This window comes from Ips typographus, linkage group LG1 (assembly GCF_016097725.1).
Source record: "Ips typographus isolate SLU linkage group LG1, UJ_Ityp_2.0, whole genome shotgun sequence".
Lineage (NCBI taxonomy): Eukaryota > Metazoa > Arthropoda > Insecta > Coleoptera > Curculionidae > Ips > Ips typographus.
The window spans coordinates 16,279,093-16,299,604 of NC_138422.1; the positions used below are offsets into that span (position 1 = coordinate 16,279,093).

Sequence of the window (20,512 nt, forward strand, 5' to 3'; positions counted from 1 at the left end):
TCCTCCATCAAATTGTCCGTAATCGCGAAAATGTCCTCGCGTAGCAATTTATATAAGCCCCGATACGCCGGTTGCGCCTAATGTTTCTGTCGGCTCGGTCGCATAAATCAAAAAGGAAAAGTTACTCCAGAACACATTTGCCTTTCCTGTCGACACGATAATATATTGTAAAAGTTTTTGCTTTCTCCTACCGCAAAAAAAAATCGTATCGAAATTTCCAGACCATTCTTCTCGCCGGCGCAATCCTGAAAAGAAACTCCTGACCGCAGTAAAAAAGTTTACTAGCTAGTTTAAACAACGCTTTAAATTGATGATGATAGCTTCCATAGACCACTGGAATAAAATTGCTCATCCGCATTTCCATTAGTGGCAATTAACCAATTTATTTACTGCGAAAACATTGTTTGTAGTGTTTTGGTTTGAAACTGGGTTAACGTGATGGATTTTGGTTGATACACCATCCGAAATAAGTGTATTTTCTGCAATTTTGTGTGAAAACATAATGGTTTTCAGTTGGAACCTAGTGAGTACATGTATCGTTTTTTCGGAAAAATCTCAACTTGAATCATTAGTTTGTAAATCGAGTCTCTAAATTCAGCTTCCTTTTGCATTTGCCTTAGTAAATACAGTACCTAAATTCGAGTCAAATTTAACCCAGGTGTCGATAAAGTGGCCCCGAAACTAATAAGCGTGTTTCGATCAATTTGACTGCTTTATAGCGCTCTCGGATTCACTAAAGGTAACTCCACACTAGCAGTAAACTATTTCGGAATGGAGTTAGTAGTTGGAGCAATATTCGTGAATATTTAATAGCGATTAATTGTTTTGATCTTCAGATGTCGATAAGCACCGTTTGATCGATACTAAATTTGGTATCGAATCGGTTTTGTTAAGTGTTTGATCGGCGGATTTATAGTGACAGGCAAAATTTACAGTAGAAACAGAATTAAATGCAAATTTAATTGTTTGGCTTTTGTTTTTCGTTGTTTTTTTTTTTGTCAACGTTTATAGCAAAATTGCAATAATTGTTACAGGATTTGCCACCCAACTCTATATTTCGTTGCCAAAATGACTAGCGCCAGTCATTTTGTCAACGTTGAAAAGCTCAAGAAGCTTTAAGTTGGTGTGGTTGGAAAAACGTTGGTCATTTGGATAAACTGAAGTATGTCGTTTAATGACAGGCTTATAGTCACCATAGACAACTTAAAAATAGACACTAAACTGAGATAGAGTAGCCTGAATTCAGGCATATGAGTATTCTTTGAAGAAAAAATGACCGCAAGAGAAACTCAAGTCATGTTTCATCATCAAGATCAACCTGTTTAATTTTTTTTCTGAATCCTAACCCTATTTCCTATTTCTAACCTGCGTTTCTAAGGGAAACAATTGTTTTGGTTGTATTTTTTTTTGTTTTGTGAGTGTGTGTGTTTCCTCAATCCGTTATTTTAACAACATGGGAAAAGCTGGTTCAGTGATTCCTGGTTGCCAACCAGACAGTGGTGGTAGCCGCTTTACGTTTTCCAACCCTTCTAAAAACCCTTTCCGCTTTGCTCGTGGAAAAGGATTTTGAGCTTTTTGTTGATCTGAACCAGGATCTGGACAATGCGAACAGATATAGAAGTAGAAAGAAGTAGTAGTCCATATTCTTTCAGTGGAGTCGCAAGAGTACGAAAGGAAGGAAATGACAAACAGTCTTCTCCACAATACTTTATTATGACCTTAGATGGTAAGGTCTGCTCAACAAGTTTCGGTCACATAAATGACCATCTTCAGGAGCTTAAATCGGTCGATCAATGTGACTACTGTCTTTTTACAAGGGGAGAGACAGAGAGACCCATGTTATAACGAAATAGTGACTATAACATAGTTAAGTAGGTGAACAAAGCTCATTATGGAGAAAAAATTAACTATAGCACATTAAATTAAAATTAAAACTTAAACTAGACCCATTTAGGGCTGGGTGAGACCCTAGGGGGAAAAAAAGATCTTAAAACTCGTGCACCATCCACTGAAGAGGCGATCAAACAGGTTTTTCACCTGTTTGATGCCTGTTGTTGATTTTAAGATCTTTTTTTCCCCCTAGGGTCTCACCCAGCCCTAAATGGGTCTAGTTTAAGTTTTAATTTTAATTTAATGTGCTATAGTTAGTTTTTTCTCCATAATGAGCTTTGTTCACCTACTTAACTATGTTATAGTCACTATTTCGTTATAACATGGGTCTCTCTGTCTCTCCCCTTGTAAAAAGACAGTAGTCACATTGATCGACCGATTTAAGATCCTGAAGATGGTCATTTATGTGACCGAAACTTGTTGAGCAGACCTTACCATCTAAGGTGCAAATTAAGGTATTTTCTCAATATTTATACAACATACCTAATTTAGGTGTTACTAAGATTTATTAAATTAATACAAGGATATTAATTAAGATGTCAATATTATGTTGCAGTATCCTCTGCTATCTTTATTTACTTCCTGTTATTTTACTAAATAAATTTATATCTATCTTTAGTTGCGACATATGTGACAGAAAATGCAGTCAATGTCTCTGAAATTACATACTTACCTACTAAGTATGATTTTGTAACTTTTATACGTCGATGTTATAAATCTGTGTTGATTTACCTTATAGTTATTTAACGCTAAGATCGACATCGACGTAAGAAAGTCGCAAAATCATACCAATTTTAACGTCATAAATTATAAAGAGAACCGTTTAAATCCCACCACATTATAATTTCCTTTACCATTCAGTAGATGGCTCTTCAATCAATATGTGTGGTGCTGGGGCCAGCTAGCGGCGACAAATTCTTCAAAGAACTGGCAAAACAGTGACTCACCGCTTAGTATTGCAGATTTAGTTCTATTTATGTTAGGTTATGATAGTCACCTGACGGCTGTCAAAACTTATTCGCGCAACAGTGCCGTCAAACTGTAAAATTTCAAATAATCGTGTCTCTTTGATGAATCACGCCACAAATTGTTTTTTATAACTCTATGGAGTTAAATTTGGCAGTTTTGACATTAAATGACAGTTTAAGACGTTAAATTTGACAGTAATGACACTTCACTGTGTGGCTTATAGTCAAGTGACACTTGTTATTACTATTAAAACTCATTCAGCGGTGACATAAAACTATCAAATGTAAAAGAGTCTTACTTTGTATTTACACCTCAATGGAGCCATAAATTTGACATTTGTGAAACTAAGTGACACTTTGATATGTTTCTTACATCACCTGACAGCTGTCAACTGTGACGTAAGTATCACAAAGTCAGTAGGTACTGATAAATTTCGCTCCGTGGAGCTGTAAACACAAGTTACAGTGTAATTCCTCAAATAAGCACCTAGTCGTAATTTTATAATTTCAAGTCACTGGTGAAAGGATTTTGACATTTAGGACAACTCTTACGTGATATAAATATAAACGTGCTTTTTAACGTCAACACTGAATTTTCGAATAGTCTAAATTCCATCTCCTGAATGATTGCTTTTTTGAATGTGCATTTGTCAGTTATTTCTGCATCGTTTTCTTCAAAAATTGTTTAAATTCTCGTTGACACTTTCTCCAAAGAGAATTTTGAGAATTTTTCATCTCTAGGTGACATTGTTCATCTGCAGTCATCTCAGAAAATCTATACTTTCTATACATTGGCCTTAAGTAACCATAACAAAAAAATCATACAAGTTTCAAGCTTTTGGTTGTTCCAAATCTGTTTACATACTGTCAGCACAATTTTACGGAGGAGAGAGGAGCAAACGCACTTGTAGAGGCCAAACCAATGTAGTCACTACTTATCTATAGTCAAATTTTTACCCTTTGAGAATGACGTCAAGCAGGTGAAAAAACACGCATGTCTGGAGTTAGATCACAAGTTTTAACCTACAAATGCTTTGAAAAATTAGTGCGCTTAGAAGACTGATGATCAAGTGTCTTGAAAATCACATGATTATGAGAGTTTCAGTTTAATCATCATTCATTCAGTGAATAGGTGGGCTTGCATTCACTTAAAGATCTCTTCTACTCCTAATAACATAATATACCTATTATTAATGTTCATTGATTTTGTGCTGTGTTATTGTGCTGTGCACAATAAAGCGAAAATAGTAATTTGGCATACCAATATTACCAACTTCTTTGTTTTTCATAAAAGCGGTTATTTTGGTTTTACTGACCGACATTTTCTTAGAAATGTTGGTAAAATAAGAGTCGTCAGCTTAAATTCCAGCCTTTTTCATTCGGCATAGGGTAGCAGTACTCACTTTTAAAGCCTGTGATGCTCTATCATACACATTGGAATAATCAAATGGGATGACATCTGGAAACTGTTTCTTTTCGTACTCCAAAAAAAGCAGCACATTTAAAATTAGCATTTGGGCTTGCTCATTGTAGCGCAGCATGTTTATACATTTGATATTTGTTTATATCAAAGTGACAGTAAATGTCGTAGTTTTTTTGTTTTTAATTTGACAGGATGACAAAATTAATAACGTGCCTTTTTTGTCAAAATTGTTTATTTCACATGTTTGATAAGCGAGAAACAAAGATGTAAAAAGATGACGTCATTCTCAAAAGGTAAAAATCCAACTATATGAGGTTTCCTATATTTATTCATCAGTCAGCAACATTACAATCATTCGAACACATTAACATTGTATTCATTTACCTAATATTTGTCAAATTTATCATACAGGTGAAATACAAAATCGTTTTTTTTCTGTGATAGGTAGTCATTTTGCCGAACTGGAAATATTTATTATTAAGTTAAGCGAACGAGGGGGGAAATTTAGTTGCGACGACAGGAAAATAAATCAAATTTAAAGCGATGCAATAAATTTTCGCAAAAAGGAATATCGAGGCTTTTGACAATTCTTATTTTTCCCTTATATCTGTGTTCCTCGAGGATGGATCGTCGTAATAATGCGATACGAATCCGTTTTATTTTTAGAGTGGGGCCCCGGAGCAAAAGTGATCGAGAGTCTGATCTAGCTAGGGCCAAATCAGATTTAGGCGCTCTCTAACTTGTATTTGTAGCCACTTTGGTTGATTACACGGGCAACGCTTTCCACTTCTAAACTGTTTAGTGAAAAACCGAGTTTCTTTTCTTAATTCAACCAATCGGACTGATTTGTTTCGAAATGAAAAATGGAGGGGCCAGTCGGGTATTACTCCCCGTTAAAATTCCACGTTTTCCATTTCTCCATAAAATGAGATTCGCAGACGTTGCGTCTGTACGAGCTCAAACTACTGACAGAACTTCGAAATCCGGCCGAATATCTACCAGAATACAAAATAGAGACTGCTCTCGTCCTTCTGTTTCGTTGTGTATTGAAAGTGTCTTGTACTTCGTTTATGGGGAAAACCCTTTAGACTAGACGTTTTTCTTGTTTTAAAAGTTGGATAAAGTTTTCGTAATGTGTCGGGCACTATTTACTTGAAACAAATTTGAAGAAAGTAAAAAAAAATCTAATTTTCTTTTTCCTTCTTTTCTTTTTTTGTTTTTTTTTTTAGAATTTCTCCGCTTCTTAATCACTGTATGTAGAATAGTTTCCGATTGTTTTTCTTCTAATCATTTCTTAATACAATTTTTCCGTTGAGATTATCAATCCTTGAATGTAAGCGAGATAATTTGGACAAGATTATGTAATTCGTTTACTGCAAAATTAATAAAACAAAAATTGTTAAGCTGCTGAAAAAAGTGTGCAAAAAATAACTTGTACTATTTAGCTAAAAGTGTCTTTGCACCTCTTTTTGGCTCTAGACGGTCGGTAATATTGTCAATCGTACTCATTAATCGAATTGATCGTGTAGAAAGCGATTGATAGAATGATTGAGGTACATGGACAGAGCAGATATCAAAGGACACTTTAAAAAGAAGATAATTACTAGGTATATTATAATCAAGATTAATAGAATTTAGAAATTTAATTAAAGAGTTACTGGGCAGTGGATAAAATATTAACGTTTGGATTGAATCTCCATTAAATGGAATTGCAGTTGAAACAACCAATTCAATTTATTACCTTACCAACATAAAAAGGTCTTTCTACACTGCCACAATTCCTGTTTTTAGCAGAAAACTATAGCTTTCTGTCTGAGTAATTTGTTTCTATTCTACGTGCAAACTAATCTATTAGCAATTAATATAGAATTTTTGATAATCGAAAACTTTTACGTACACACATAAGTATTGGTCCTCATTTCCATTTTTATACAAGGTTTTAAAAATGCGGTATTCCTTTGAAATATAAAAGTTAATTAAGACACTCCTTAGTTTTTGCAGCTTAAAACTTGACTTATCAAAATCACATGACTAATTTACTTGCTTTTATTTTTAGCAGCACAAAAATTGAGTTGTTAACCTTAACTTGTATTTCGCTAGTTTTTAACTTAATTTTAAATTTGATTCTTAATGTTTTCAGTTCTAGTTTTTGCATTTCTTTTCCTTACTATTATATTAAAAAAATTAAAAAATAAAGATACTTTATTTTAACAATTGATGATAACCTATCTTAAAGTGTTTGCCCTATTAGCTCTATTAAATCACAATTCACCTTAATTGAACAGCTTTAGCATCCAATACAAGAGTTACTGCTATACTAAGAAGCCTCTGAAAATTCCTTCTGAATGGCAATTCGCTATAGTAATGTGTTCAAATTGCTTCCTAGTTGGCGTAATTGTACTGTCAACCGGCAAAATGCCCCATTATTATGCCTGTTTGTAATATACAGGGGCGTGTTTTTTTGCCGGCGTTCCTGTTCCTTGGTTAACTCGACAGGCTGCTACCCACCTCCTGTTACTTTGATGATTAAGCCCTGAACCCGTTAAGCCCTTGGCGATTACGAAACGCAAAAAAAGTGGATTTTTGTGGTTTAACGTGAGTCTCCGATCTGGTCTCTCCTTGTATATCAATACAGCAAATCATTATTGTGGGTAATAAGAAAGATCTTTAGAATCGCGAACAACATTCCTCAATGGCAAGTCGTAACTTTTTTTTTCACTGGATGAGGAAGCCGTACGAGATTTAATTTAGTTTTATTATAGCGAACGAGAAGATGCGTTACAGTTTATGATACCGACCGAGATAATCTTAGTTCTTGCAATACGAGCACGCAGGGAATTAAAATTTCTTAAGCCATTCACTCGTTTATGCCGTTAGATAAGGCTTTTTACGCTTCAAAGATGGTTTTCTTAGCCCGGGATCGTTGATCCCGGACGAAATTTTGGGGTCCTGCTGCGTTGCAATTGTCAGGAAATAATTATTGATACGTCCTTTTTGCAGGCGACGATCGTCGAACAGCTGCCGCGATTGCGTGACCGTGCACCAGTTGGTGTCCTGCTGCACCCCAAAAGGCGCTTGCAATTTGTTATTAAGGTTCGCCGAAAACCGTATTTCATTCTTAATTTAATTTTATTTTATTTTTTGGTTCTTAATTACGATCGAACCAACACGCCAATTTTTATATACAGAGTGATTGTTTTATGAGTTGATTGAGATGAACTTCTTTTCGTTAGTTCGGATTTTTGTCTTACCGCACCAAAGAGGTTTGTTGGGAAAGTGGAATTTTGGACTTGAGGAACAATACTGTGGCAGTTTGAACATCCTGTATAAACCGTACAGCACAACGACCGTCAAATCAATATGATAATCAAACAATATATTTTGTTTTGAAGTGCGTGACGACGTCTCAAAATTGTGTAATTTTCGGTCTTGTTAAACCTTTTTTCGGAGAAAAAACCAGGTGATATTCTATCAGACGTATCAGTTTTCCGTTGCTCGTAACACCTTAGTCACTTAGGGAGGTGTAAATATGGAGCTGACATGGGAGCGATACATGCTCCATTATTTATGAGCAGCAGGCGGGGAGTTACGGCTACGGGGCTTTTGTTTTAGCGCCCAGTTTTATACGCTAAATTAATCCTCGGCTTGTGAAATCGTGTTAAATGTTTTGAACCGTTTTATTAAAACCCTTTTACTGGGTTGAAAATGACTTTTTTTGAAAATGTATCTAGCGAATTGTGGAGATTAACACGTAAGCACAAATTTATGCACATTTTTTCTTGATATACCTAATTACGCAAGATTTTTTTTTAAAGATCTTCAGAGGGAAACTTTACTGATTTTTTGCATTGTGGAAAAAAAGGTTTTTATCCACGCCGGTATATTATGAAGGTTTAATACGTCTGTTTGGCGTGGATTAAAGACCTTCTCATACACGACTATTAACCGTTTACCTGCAAAGTCAGTATCTATTATTATCAAAAATATTTTTTTCTTCTAACCAGTTTAGACTGTAGTCGGAATCACAATAAATACCACCCTTCGATTATATAGTATTTAATTAAAAATTATTATTAACATTAACATTTATGTCAAAAACAAAATTATGTTGGTCAGCAGTTTTCGAATCAACTTGATTTGGAGTTTCTGAATAACTGGAGAAGCCAACAACTTTGCGGTCTTTAGGTAATACTTTTATTTTTCCAGCAATTCCCATTTTGCTGCACAATGAATCTTCAATATAACTTTCCGCTACCGTAATCGACTTCCAACCTCCGTGGCGTTTGAGAGTGGTAATATCAATTCCAGCATTGACCAATAATGTTGCCGAAGAGCGCCTCATTCCATGTCCGGTAAATTTTTCTGGATCAGGGAGTCCAAGAAACGACGGCACTTTTGAAAAAGTTTTTGAAATTGTGTTGACGCCTGTAAGTTGTGTACATAGTACAGGGTGATTGATTGAATTTTGACCACCCCCTTAACTTCCATAATTTTGATTTTAGCAAAAAACGTTAAATACAAAACTACAAGATATTTAGGTCTACTTTATTTTTAGATAAACAGTTATTATACAGGGTGTCCCAAATTTGAGTAACGAACCAAACTTATGTTTTTTTAAATAGAATGACCAACTTTTTATCCGATATTTGAATTCTACGTCAAATTCTAGGCTTAATTGATGTAAAATGTCTATATCGATTGTTAAGGACCTAACCTTTATCGGTAGTGTTCCGCGAATTAATTTTGGAACGCATCCCAGTGTCGAGAGCGGAACGCGCAGACTAGACGTAACCTAACAAAATTTCAATAACAATGATTTGCATTCTGACCTTGAGTGAACTCTCACATGGTTAATTTTAACTGGTCTTTTTTACCCCAAAAAACGGGCTTTGTAGTTTGTAAAATAAATAGGTGTTAGTAAAGCTGTGGTTTAAAATCATTAATATATTAATACAGTTTGCTAGACGCAGGAGTTTCAATTCAAAATACAAGAAGTAAAACATCGATCGTCTACATGGTCCTTCGTAGCCACATTGTTCATTGTTAAATGAATCAGTGCTCAACAGATCACAGCAGAATAACGCCTCAACTAATCCCTGACAAAAACTGATCGTCAAATCCAGCAATCAAACACACAGCCTGGAGTTGAAGACCCTACCTGCAAGAACTGTAAGTCCGTTCCTTTTTATCCATCTTTAGCATTCAAACTTTACCTTGCTTATGTTTATCTTACCCTATCTTTATCAGTTTTGAGCAGGTAATGTCTGAATCACTTATTAGCTCTGATTTTCTATGATAAACTTATCCTGAACCTTTACACTGTTTTGCAGTAGTTTAATCAGCCTCAACATAACTTTAGCAAACTTATCTTCTTATCTTAATCACTATCATGGCTGAAAACAGTCTAGACTCTTTAATTAAAGCACGTAAAGTCATAAAATCTACCTTCACTAGGTTTATCACCTACTTTAACTCGATAAAAGATACAGAATGTACATCAGACATTCTTATTCAACTTAATCTAAGGCTAGAACGCTCTGAGCCGCTCTTAACTGAATTTATGAATGTACAAGATTCAATTGACAACATCTTAATTAAAGAAATGCCTCAAAATGTCTCATCAACTGACAGGGCAACAATTGAAGCAGCAGAGCGAGCTAACTTAGAGAAAAGTGAGCAGGAACGAAGTAGTTTTGAGGATATTTATTACAATCATATAGCTCAAGTCAAATCCTACATTGTTAGAGCAAATCAAAGCACTACCACCTCAATATCTACTTCAAATATTCCTCAAAACAACTCTGTGGGCTTAACTTCTGGAGTTAAACTTCCAAACCTAAATCTGCCTACATTTACAGGTTCTTACAGTGAGTGGATGCAATTTAATGATATCTTTAAATCATTGATTGACTCTGACACAAGTTTATCAAATACTCAAAAATTCTATTACCTCAAAAGTTGTCTAGAGGGAGAAGCAGCTACCATTTTAGACTCTTTAAAGGTTACGGATTTAAACTACACTATTGCTTGGCAGTTATTGCAAGATAGATACCAAAACAAGAAAATAATTGTAAATAATCATTTAAAACATATCTTTGACCTTGATCCTATCAATAAAGAATCTCATCAAGCCTTAAGGCACATGTTTGACACTGTTACCAAGCATGTTCGCTGTTTAACATCTATTGGCCAGCCAACTGACCAATGGGACACAATCTTAGTATATTTAGTATCAAACAAATTTGATAACAACACAAAGCGAGCTTGGGAACAGTTCGATTGTGCTGGTGATTTACCAACCTTTGCGGAACTCAGTGCTTTTCTCAAGAAGAGATGTGAAATCTTAGAAACTTTAAGCTCAAACTTTAGAAAGCAAGAACCAAACATTTCTACTAAAAAACCTAATATACACAGCTATCATTCTAACACAGTACAATCATGTGTTTATTGTGCAAAATCTCACAATGTATATAACTGTTCCGATTTCCTAAAGTTACCAATCACTGAAAGAATCAAACAAGCAAATCTCAAGAAATTTTGTACAAACTGTTTGCGCAAAAATCATTTTACAAAAGATTGTAAAGCTTCAAATTGTAGAGTTTGCAACAAGAAACATCATACATTGTTACATATTGTTTCAAATACAAATCAAACTCAAAACGGACAAAATTCAAATGTTGCCAATCCTCTGAATGGAAATGCTGACAATAACACACCTGCTGAAACTTTTGCAGCTTCTTCAGTTATAAATATGGCCTCTAGTAATTTTAATAACATTTTACTAGCAACTGCTGTAGTTAAAGTACTTGATTCTAATGGCATGTTACATCCATGCAGAATACTTCTAGACTCTGCATCACAATCAAACTTTATAACTGAAAACTTATGTAAAAAGTTGAATCTCAAAATGCACCCAACTAACTCATGTGTTATTGGGATAAATCAAAATCAATCTAACATAAAATTTAAGACTGAGATTAAAATTGTCTCAAATCATAATGCATTCACTGTAGACTTATCTTGTTTAGTCTTAAATCAAATTACCGGTCATTTACCATCTGTATCCTTTGATGGTTCAGCCATACAAATACCACCAAATCTCCGCCTAGCAGATCCTGACTTTAACATATCAACTAAAATTGATGTCTTACTGGGAGCTTCAGTTTTCTGGAGAATTCTCTGTGCAGGACAAATTGATCTCGGCTTTAACAAACCAATCCTTCAAAAAACCCAGTTTGGGTGGATTCTTTCTGGTAATTGTGAAACAAAACTATCATCTAAAGAGTCATCTAACTATGCATTTCTCTGTACTGAAGATCATTTTCTAGAACGGCAAGTTTCAACCTTTTGGGAGCTCGATTCAGTTCAAACAAAGCCAAATTTATCTCAACAAGACTTGATTGTAGAAAAACATTTTCTTGAAACTACTCAGCGAGATAACAATGGCAGATACATAGTTAGCATTCCTTTTAAAGAAGCTGTATCTAAACTAGGAGAATCTAGATCTTCAGCTATTAAAAGATTACAGAGTGTCGAACGTAAGTTGACTAATTACCCTGATTTATCAAATGACTACCATTCATTCTTAATAGAGTATGAAACTCTAGGACATATGACCAAGGTCATAGAGTCACCTAATGACTCAGAAACATACTATCTCCCACATCATTCAGTCCTAAGGCCAAGTAGTACTACTACTAAAATCAGAGTTGTTTTCGATGCCTCAGCAAAATCCAGCTCTGGTCTATCACTTAACGATCTTCAATATACCGGTCCAGTTATCCAAACTGATCTTTTCTCTTTGCTTCTTAAATTCAGAAGATATCCTTATGTCATGACAGCTGACATAGAGAAAATGTTTAGACAAGTTTTAATCAACCCTAAGGATCGTAAACTTCACAGGATTCTTTTCCGCGATAAACCTTCTGATGAATTGAGTTGCTTTGAACTTAATACCGTAACATACGGTACAGCATCCGCTTCATATCTCTCTACGAGATGTTTAAAGGCTCTAGGAGATGAATTTCAACAACAGTTTCCAAAAGCATCTGATATTATCAAGAATAATTTTTACATGGACGATCTTTTAGTGGGAGATGATTCAAAGAAGTCTCTAGAAATCATAAAAGATCATGTAACATCTATCTTAAAATCTGGTGGTTTTAACCTCAGGAAGTTCATGTCCAATGTACCCTCTCTATCAGATCAATCCCTATCTGAAGATCATTTCTACAACTTAAAGCTGGAAAGTCAACTTCAAGAAGCTAAGACATTGGGAGTTGCTTGGAATCGCTATACTGACTGTCTAAGTTTTACGATAAAGAGCTTTAGCAATGAAGTCGTATCAAAAAGAACGATTCTGTCTTCCACAGCTCAAATTTTTGATCCGCTAGGATTACTAGCACCCATAATTGTACAAGCTAAGCTTCTGCTGCAACTTTTATGGCAACAAAAATTGAGCTGGGACGAATCACTTCCTCTTAATTTACACACCTCCTGGATTACATTTAGAAATCAGCTTCAACACTTAAACTCGTTGGAAATTCCTCGATTCATCTCTTATGCGCTAAATCCAAAGTAGCACCTCTTAAACCCGTCACTCTACCTCGACTTGAACTTTGCGCTGCTTTGTTGTTAGCTCGATTGGTAGCTAAGGTCAGTGAGTCGTTAAATCATCTTTCTCGAATTTGTTACTATACGGATTCAACCATAACTCTCGCGTGGATACGTGCAGATCCACAAAACTGGAAGGTTTTTGTTTCGCACCGAGTTGCGGAAATACAAGAGTTAACCCAACCTCTAGATTGGTTTCATGTCGTTTCAGTGGAAAATCCAGCTGACTTGGTGTCAAGAGGCACTACACCCGAAGCTCTAATTCATTCCAATTTGTGGTGGCACGGCCCTGCTTGGTTATCTGACTTTAATCTACCTGCTTCTCATAAAGACTATGACAGGCCTAAGAATTTGAACCAATATCCTGAACATCGTAAAATCGCCACCGTGCTGACTGCAAGCACCAGTAATTTCGATATTTTTAGTACATTTTCAAATTTTACAACTTTACAACGAGTCGTCGCTTGGTGCTTACGTTTTAGCACAAACTCTAAGTCTTCTAAAAATAAGCGCCGTTCTGGATGTTTAACAGTACTTGAACTCCAAACAGCCACTTATAAGTTAATAAGTTTAGCCCAAAGACAAGTTTTTTCTCATGAATTCAGTGCTCTTCAACAAAACGTAAATATATCAAAAAAGAGTAAAATTCTAGCTTTGAATCCTTATTTGGAAAACGATCTAATCAGAGTGGGTGGTCGTCTCCAAAACTCAGAATTTTCTCACGACAAAATTCACCCAATAATTTTACCTAATCACCATCCCCTTACAAAATTGATAGCACGTTATCATCATGAAAAACTCCTACATTGCGGACCTCAACATCTTCTTTCTTCGTTACGTCAACATTATTGGCCTATTGGCGCCCGCAATATAGTCAGACAAATTGTACACTCTTGTGTAAAATGCAGACGTGTAAAACCAAATAAGTGTCAGTTTTTAATGGGATCCTTACCTGCTGATAGGTTCAAGGCGAAGTTTCCATTTGAACATACCGGCGTCGATTATGCTGGTCCCTTTGTCGTCCGTGACAGAAGATCAAAACCCTTTAAAGAAGTCAAATGCTATGCTGCGATATTTATTTGTCTTTTGACTAAGGCTATCCATATTGAACTTGTGACAGATCTTTCAACTGATAAATTCTTACAAGCCTTTAACCGTTTTATCGCCCGTAGAGGTAAACCTAGACTTGTATCATCCGATAACGGAACTAACTTTGTCGGTGCTCGAACTAAACTCTCAGATGTGTCAAAATTCATTTCAAATGAGAAAAATCAAAATAATATTATCAATGCTACCCATAACTTGGGAATAACCTGGAAATTCATTCCTCCTCGCGCTCCTCACTTCGGAGGGTTATGGGAGGCAGGGGTAAAATCCTTTAAAGGACATTTACGTAAGGTAATTGGTTCTCAAGTTTTGTCATACGAGGATCTCGCTACAGTTATGATTCAGATAGAATCTGTTCTTAACTCTCGCCCGCTACATCCTCTTTCCCCCGATCCTACTGACCTAAATCCACTAACTCCCTCTCACTTCCTGATCGGACGACCATCTGAGGCTATCCCGGAAGAGGATTTAAGAGATCAACCTTACAATCGCTTACAAGCTTACAAGCGACTTCAGAGGCTACACCAGTTGTTTTGGACTCGCTGGTCAAATGATTACATTTCGGAGCTTCAGATGAGAAGTAAGTGGAAGGAGAATTCCTCATCGACAGTACAGCCTGGAATGATGGTAATCGTCAAAGAAGACAATCTTCCACCTTTAGCTTGGAGGTTAGGACGTGTTCTCGAAGTCCATCCTGGGAAGGACAGCATCGTGCGTGTTGTGACCGTACAGTGCGCGGAAGGTGCAATAAAGCGTCCGGTGACGAAAATTTGCCCACTCTTTTATAATGACTCTCAGCAGTCAGAGCCTGATTTCTAACTAAGTTATGGCCTGAGTACGTTGAAAGACATTTAGTCTTTCAAGGGGGGACTATGTTAAGGACCTAACCTTTATCGGTAGTGTTCCGCGAATTAATTTTGGAACGCATCCCAGTGTCGAGAGCGGAACGCGCAGACTAGACGTAACCTAACAAAATTTCAATAACAATGATTTGCATTCTGACCTTGAGTGAACTCTCACATGGTTAATTTTAACTGGTCTTTTTTACCCCAAAAAACGGGCTTTGTAGTTTGTAAAATAAATAGGTGTTAGTAAAGCTGTGGTTTAAAATCATTAATATATTAATACAGTTTGCTAGACGCAGGAGTTTCAATTCAAAATACAAGAAGTAAAACATCGATCGTCTACATCGATATTCAACTGTTTCCGCAGCAGCGTCCTTGATTGATTGAATTTTGACCATCCCCTTAACTTCTTTAATTTTGATTTTAGCAACGTTAAATACAAAACTAGTAGATATTTAGGTCTACTTTACTCTTAGATAAAGAGTTATTATACAGGGTGTCCCAAATTTAAGTAGCAAACCAAACATGTTTTTTTAAAATACAATGACCAACTTTTTAATCTATATTTTAATTCTACGTCAAATTCTAGGCCTAATTGTTGTAAAATGTCTGTATCGATATTCAAATGTTTTCGCAGCAGAGTCCTTGATTGATTGAATTTTAACCACCCCCTTAACTTCCGTATTTTAATTAGTAAAAAAACTAGTTGTAGCAACAGTTATAGATATTTGGGTCTAATTTTACTCTTATATAAACAGTTATTATACAGGCTGCCCCAAATTTGAGTAACTAAATTAAACTTTAATCACATAGGCGAGGAAACATTGTTAAAGTAACAGATGCTGCGGAAACAGTTGAATATCGATACAGACATTTTACATCAATTCCTAAAATTTGACGTAGTATGCAAATATCGGATAAAAAGTTGGTCATTGTGTTTAAAAAAACATAAGTTTGGTTCGTTACTAAAATTTGGGACACCCTGTATAATAACTGTTTATCTAAGAATAAAGTAGACCTAAATATCTTCTAGTTTTGTATTTAACTTTTTTTGCTAAAATCAAAATTAAAGAAGTTAAGGAGGTGGTCAAAATTCAACCAATCAAGGACGCTGCTGCGGAAACAGTTGAATATCGATACAGACATTTTACATCAATTAGGCCTAGAATTTGACGTAGAATTCAAATATCGGATAAAAGTTGGTCATCGTATTTAAAAAAACATAAGTTTGGTTTATTACTCAAATTTGGGACACCCTGTATAATAACTGTTTATCTAAAAATAAAGTAGACCTAAATATCTACTGGTTTTGTATTTAACGTTTTTTGCTAAAATCAAAATTAAGAAAGTTAAGGGGGTGGTCAAAATTCAATCAATCACCCTGTACATTTTCCATCTACATATCTCAAGAAGAATCTCCCATCAGCAGTTTTAGATCGCAAATTTATGTATTTTCGACATATTTCTACAGCATTGACTGAAAAGGCTTCTTCAAAAATCGTGAAGCTTCTTGAATTGTTTGTTTTCGTATTCAGAGTGAGTACATGAAAGTAACTGCCTTTGTCTTCGACTTCCAAAAAGGTTAATTCGTTGCATCGACAAGCACCTGCGACTTCCCTAATCATTGCAACCTGTAAAAGGTTCAAAATAAAACAATTCATAATGTGAAATAAAATATTAACATCGTAAACGTAAGGTAGGAACCTAAACTTGTAAATATTCCTGATCCGGTGCTTTTCTCAAAAATTCTTCGATTTGCTCTCTCTCCAGTATCTTGGCCCTCTTCGGTTTGTAATTTCTTGGTGCGGATTTTAAATATGAAGTAAGTTTACCATACTTCGAAATATCAATACTTCTATGCACTTTTAACATAGATTTTAACAACGAATATTTTGTCCACATTGAAGAAGCAGCAAACCGTTTCTTCACATTAAAAAATAAGATAATAGAACTTCTTCTGTAATTGGTCCTTCTGCTATACCCCTTTTTTTTCTCCAGTTGTTGAATTCTACCGATTTCAGCAGGAATAAAGGGATTCTCACTCATTTTTTGATGATGCCGATTTTGTAAACTGACAGTAAATGTCAAGCTTCATTGGTTGAATGCTCACGTGACTATGACGTTTTCTGACTTGTGGCCAATGGATGTATCTATTTCTCTGATTACTAGTTGGAGATTCTCTCGACGAACAGACCTTACAGAAACGATATCAAGGCTTTCTACTTTTCAGTTTTATTTCATTTTTGTAAAAATAAATTTGCCAAACTTGACATTTTTGCCTGATTTTTCTTGTATTAAAATCCGGGGATTAACGGCCTAAAGGCTTGTTAATCCCCTTATATAATTAATAACTATAACAGTTATTTAATAGCTATTTATGTAACCAGTTACGAAAAGATCGATTTTGTGTAACGAATGAATGTTTGTAGGGCGAGCGCAGCGAGGTCCTACAATTTGAATGAGTTACACAATAAGACATTTTCGAAACGTGTTGCATACATAATTTTTTCTAATTTTGACCAAAAAGCTGTGAAAACCATCTTTTAAAGTGATTTAACACAAATATTCACTTTCATAGCACCTTGTATAAACTGTGACAACGACATGTTATGATGGATGTCGCCCATATGTTTCTACGGAAATGCATAAAAACAGGGAGTGATGAAATTAACTTTATCTACTCCTAGCATGGTAATCATTCATTACATAGCTCATTTTGAGTTACGTAATGAGCGATTTTACCGCACTAGTGCGATAATAATCGATTTTATCGCACTAGTGCGATAAAACAACTTTAAATGAAAATTTCTGCTGTAATTGTTTATTGAATTTAAACATAACTTTGATACATTTTTTCATATTTCTCCTTTGACTTGGCAGGCAACAAGCCAGATACCACGTTTGCGGCAGCTTCTTCAATATCTGACGGAAGTTCTTCAGACATGTTCATAACGAAATGCACTTTTAAAAATTTGTGACTGACACTGTTAAATTGTCGCTTAAGTGATATGTGGAAACAAATGGCCACCATAGCAACAACACCAAAACAGTACAGCGTAGATGACAAGATTTAAGGGTAACAAATAACTACCCGTAGCAAGCATATACGAGACGTTCCTAAATAGTTCACATTGCACAAAATATGAATTTTTTTCTTACTTTACGCTGCTTCTGATGGTCGTAGATAAAATGTTGTACATCACCCGTGGGGTATGGCAAATTAACGTACTCGTGTGATCACCACAACTCGGTCTACGACCTCGTCGTGGCAACACTCCCACTCGTGACTATAAAAATGCTCATACCCCACTAGTAATGTAAATAACTATTTCATAACTAGTTACATAAAGTAAAACGTTTTGTCACTCTAATCAGTTTTGAAAAGTGTCACTTTATATGCCACAATTAGAAAAAAATGGTTTTTATGGTTAATAATTTAATAGCTATTTATGATATGAGTGTTAAAAGTGCATTTTTAACACTAAACCTTTTTTAAAAGCTATTTTTAATAGTTCGTTACCGCATTAAAAGTTGAATTTTTAATGTCTTTGTAAAAAAAAGGTGTAAAGAACATGTAATTTTGATATGCAATTCATACATACAGAATATATCTATACCAAAAATTATGATGACGTCACTGCCGTAGAGATCGGCGAGGACGTCAGATTGACAATTCAGATTCAGAAAAAATGTAAACTGTATCAATATAAAGCCCCACGCTAATGTATATGAAAATAGTCAAAAGCCTCTAAGAAGGTAATATCGTCTGGCTGAGATTTAGGAAGTGGGGTCTCTTTTTAACACATTGTTTCTTATGGAGAAAGCAGTTTTTTATTAATATTTAAAAAAATACTATATGAAACTATACTCGTATATTATTGGAGGTTTAGGTAAGGTTGCTCCATAAGAAAAAAAGGGATTTGCGTCAAAAATACTGAAATTAAAAGTGGCTACCCTGTACAATTGAGTATTAAAGTAAGTTTAGGCATGATATAGCATAGCTTTAATGGGTGTTGTGGGTCGTATAAATAAAGTGTTGGTGAAAGTCTGGATTAAGACATTAAAATAAGCCATTTTCTGCATGTAAAAATTATCAATTTAAATAAGTTGACTCTGCTAAGGAGGGTTAGAAAATAATTATTACGCTTAATTTTACAATTTGGTACAATTTTTATTAGGGTACATTAAAGGTACAAATTGGTACAATTTTTATTAGCTCTACATAAATATTTGTACATTTTCAAGAATTTTAGCATGACATTTTCATGTTAAGTCGAATGTTTCGGACTTTTTCAGCAAATTCTTCAAGCTTGTGAAGCGTAAATGTCGACACCAAAGAACCGTCCCGACAACTTTCACTTCCCAGTTGAACGGTTTGACATCCGGGAGTTTTCGTTCTAATTGGAATTATCCACATGCCTCAACTGTTTTTCCACCGTAACAGAAAAGCAAATCCGCGGAAGCTATATATCCCTTTTATTATTTCACCGACGTTTGTATCTGGCATATTTCCTAGAATCGAATGTGCCTTAGGAATGTAAACCAAAGCGGAGATATGAGTATAACTAATATCGCAGAAATGCCCAGAGAGTATCTCCGCATATTTGCCATTGTTCCTGGTCGTGTTGATTTTGCCCGTGCGATATTTCAGCTTAGGAAACGGATGAGCGAAGTTGAGCGATTACCAGTCGAAAATCCTTACTAAATCTTTGTTGGCGCAATATTAACAAAACTTGGAATGTATTTGTTCTTAACAGACGCGATGCGAGTAATGGTTAATCCTCCGGCCTAAAACAACCCAACAACCACCTAAACTCTGTATATTCCTGGCGGCAACGACACGAACCTAGATTGATAAGAGTCTCTAAATTACTAAAGTTGCTCTAACGCAGCTTCAACGTCGCCAACTTCTTGTTACACGTTGGTGAAAATTCATGTTTGTTTAACTTAATAATGTGTCTGCTGCAGTTAACTTCGATTGTCTCTAACTCAACTTTATAAAAAATATTAACAAAATGTTTTATTTTTAATCACAAAAAATAACATTTTTTTAAAAAACTCCTGGCTAGACTATTAATACTACGGTTTTTATTGTCTTTTATGCACTTAGCAAATAACTTTGTTTTTTATTAAATAATCTTTTTTTACAACTAATTATACATGTGTGGAAATATCAAAATTGTCTATACAAAATAAAAAAAACACAATAAACCAATTTTCTCGATAAAGATAAAGCAAAAGTGACATGTGTCAATCTTCCAACAAAGTTTTTTTCAAATTTCACAACCTTTCTTCTCTCTGGGGACCGTTTGTTTCCTATGAACAATGTTATATTTACCATATTTGTATACTATAGCAATGATACATTTTATGACCTCTCATTTCTTTTTACTGATATTAAACTGCAAAACTTTGACCTTTTTTTACTTATACATTTTGGTTTTTGCAGTCAATTTTACTAAGCATAATGCCGAAAATTTAATGTCGTTATGGCTTATTTTCTTTTACGTACAACTGCAATTGTTCTGGCAAATTTCATAGATTTTCTAATTTTTTTGAAAGCAAAATTTGACCTTACAATCACTATGTATTATCACTAAAATTGTACCTTATTAATTTAGCAAAATTTGACACTCAGCCTAACAACTTATAACTTTTCTATTGTA

General features: G+C 35.0%; 1 protein-coding gene and 1 long non-coding RNA gene across 3 annotated transcripts in view; one reads left to right on the forward strand and one right to left on the reverse strand.

Annotated features, from left to right (window-relative positions):
• stg1 (stargazin-like protein) overlaps nt 1–20,512 on the forward strand; it is a 268,226-nt gene that overhangs the window by 109,518 nt on the left and 138,196 nt on the right. The gene's annotated exons all lie outside the window — the stretch shown is intronic.
• LOC145728734 (uncharacterized) lies at nt 9,206–9,662 on the reverse strand. The gene is made up of 2 exons (XR_014178152.1): nt 9,495–9,662; nt 9,206–9,435 (listed from the first exon to the last, which is right to left on the reverse strand). It is a non-coding gene; the product is annotated as an uncharacterized LOC145728734 (long non-coding RNA).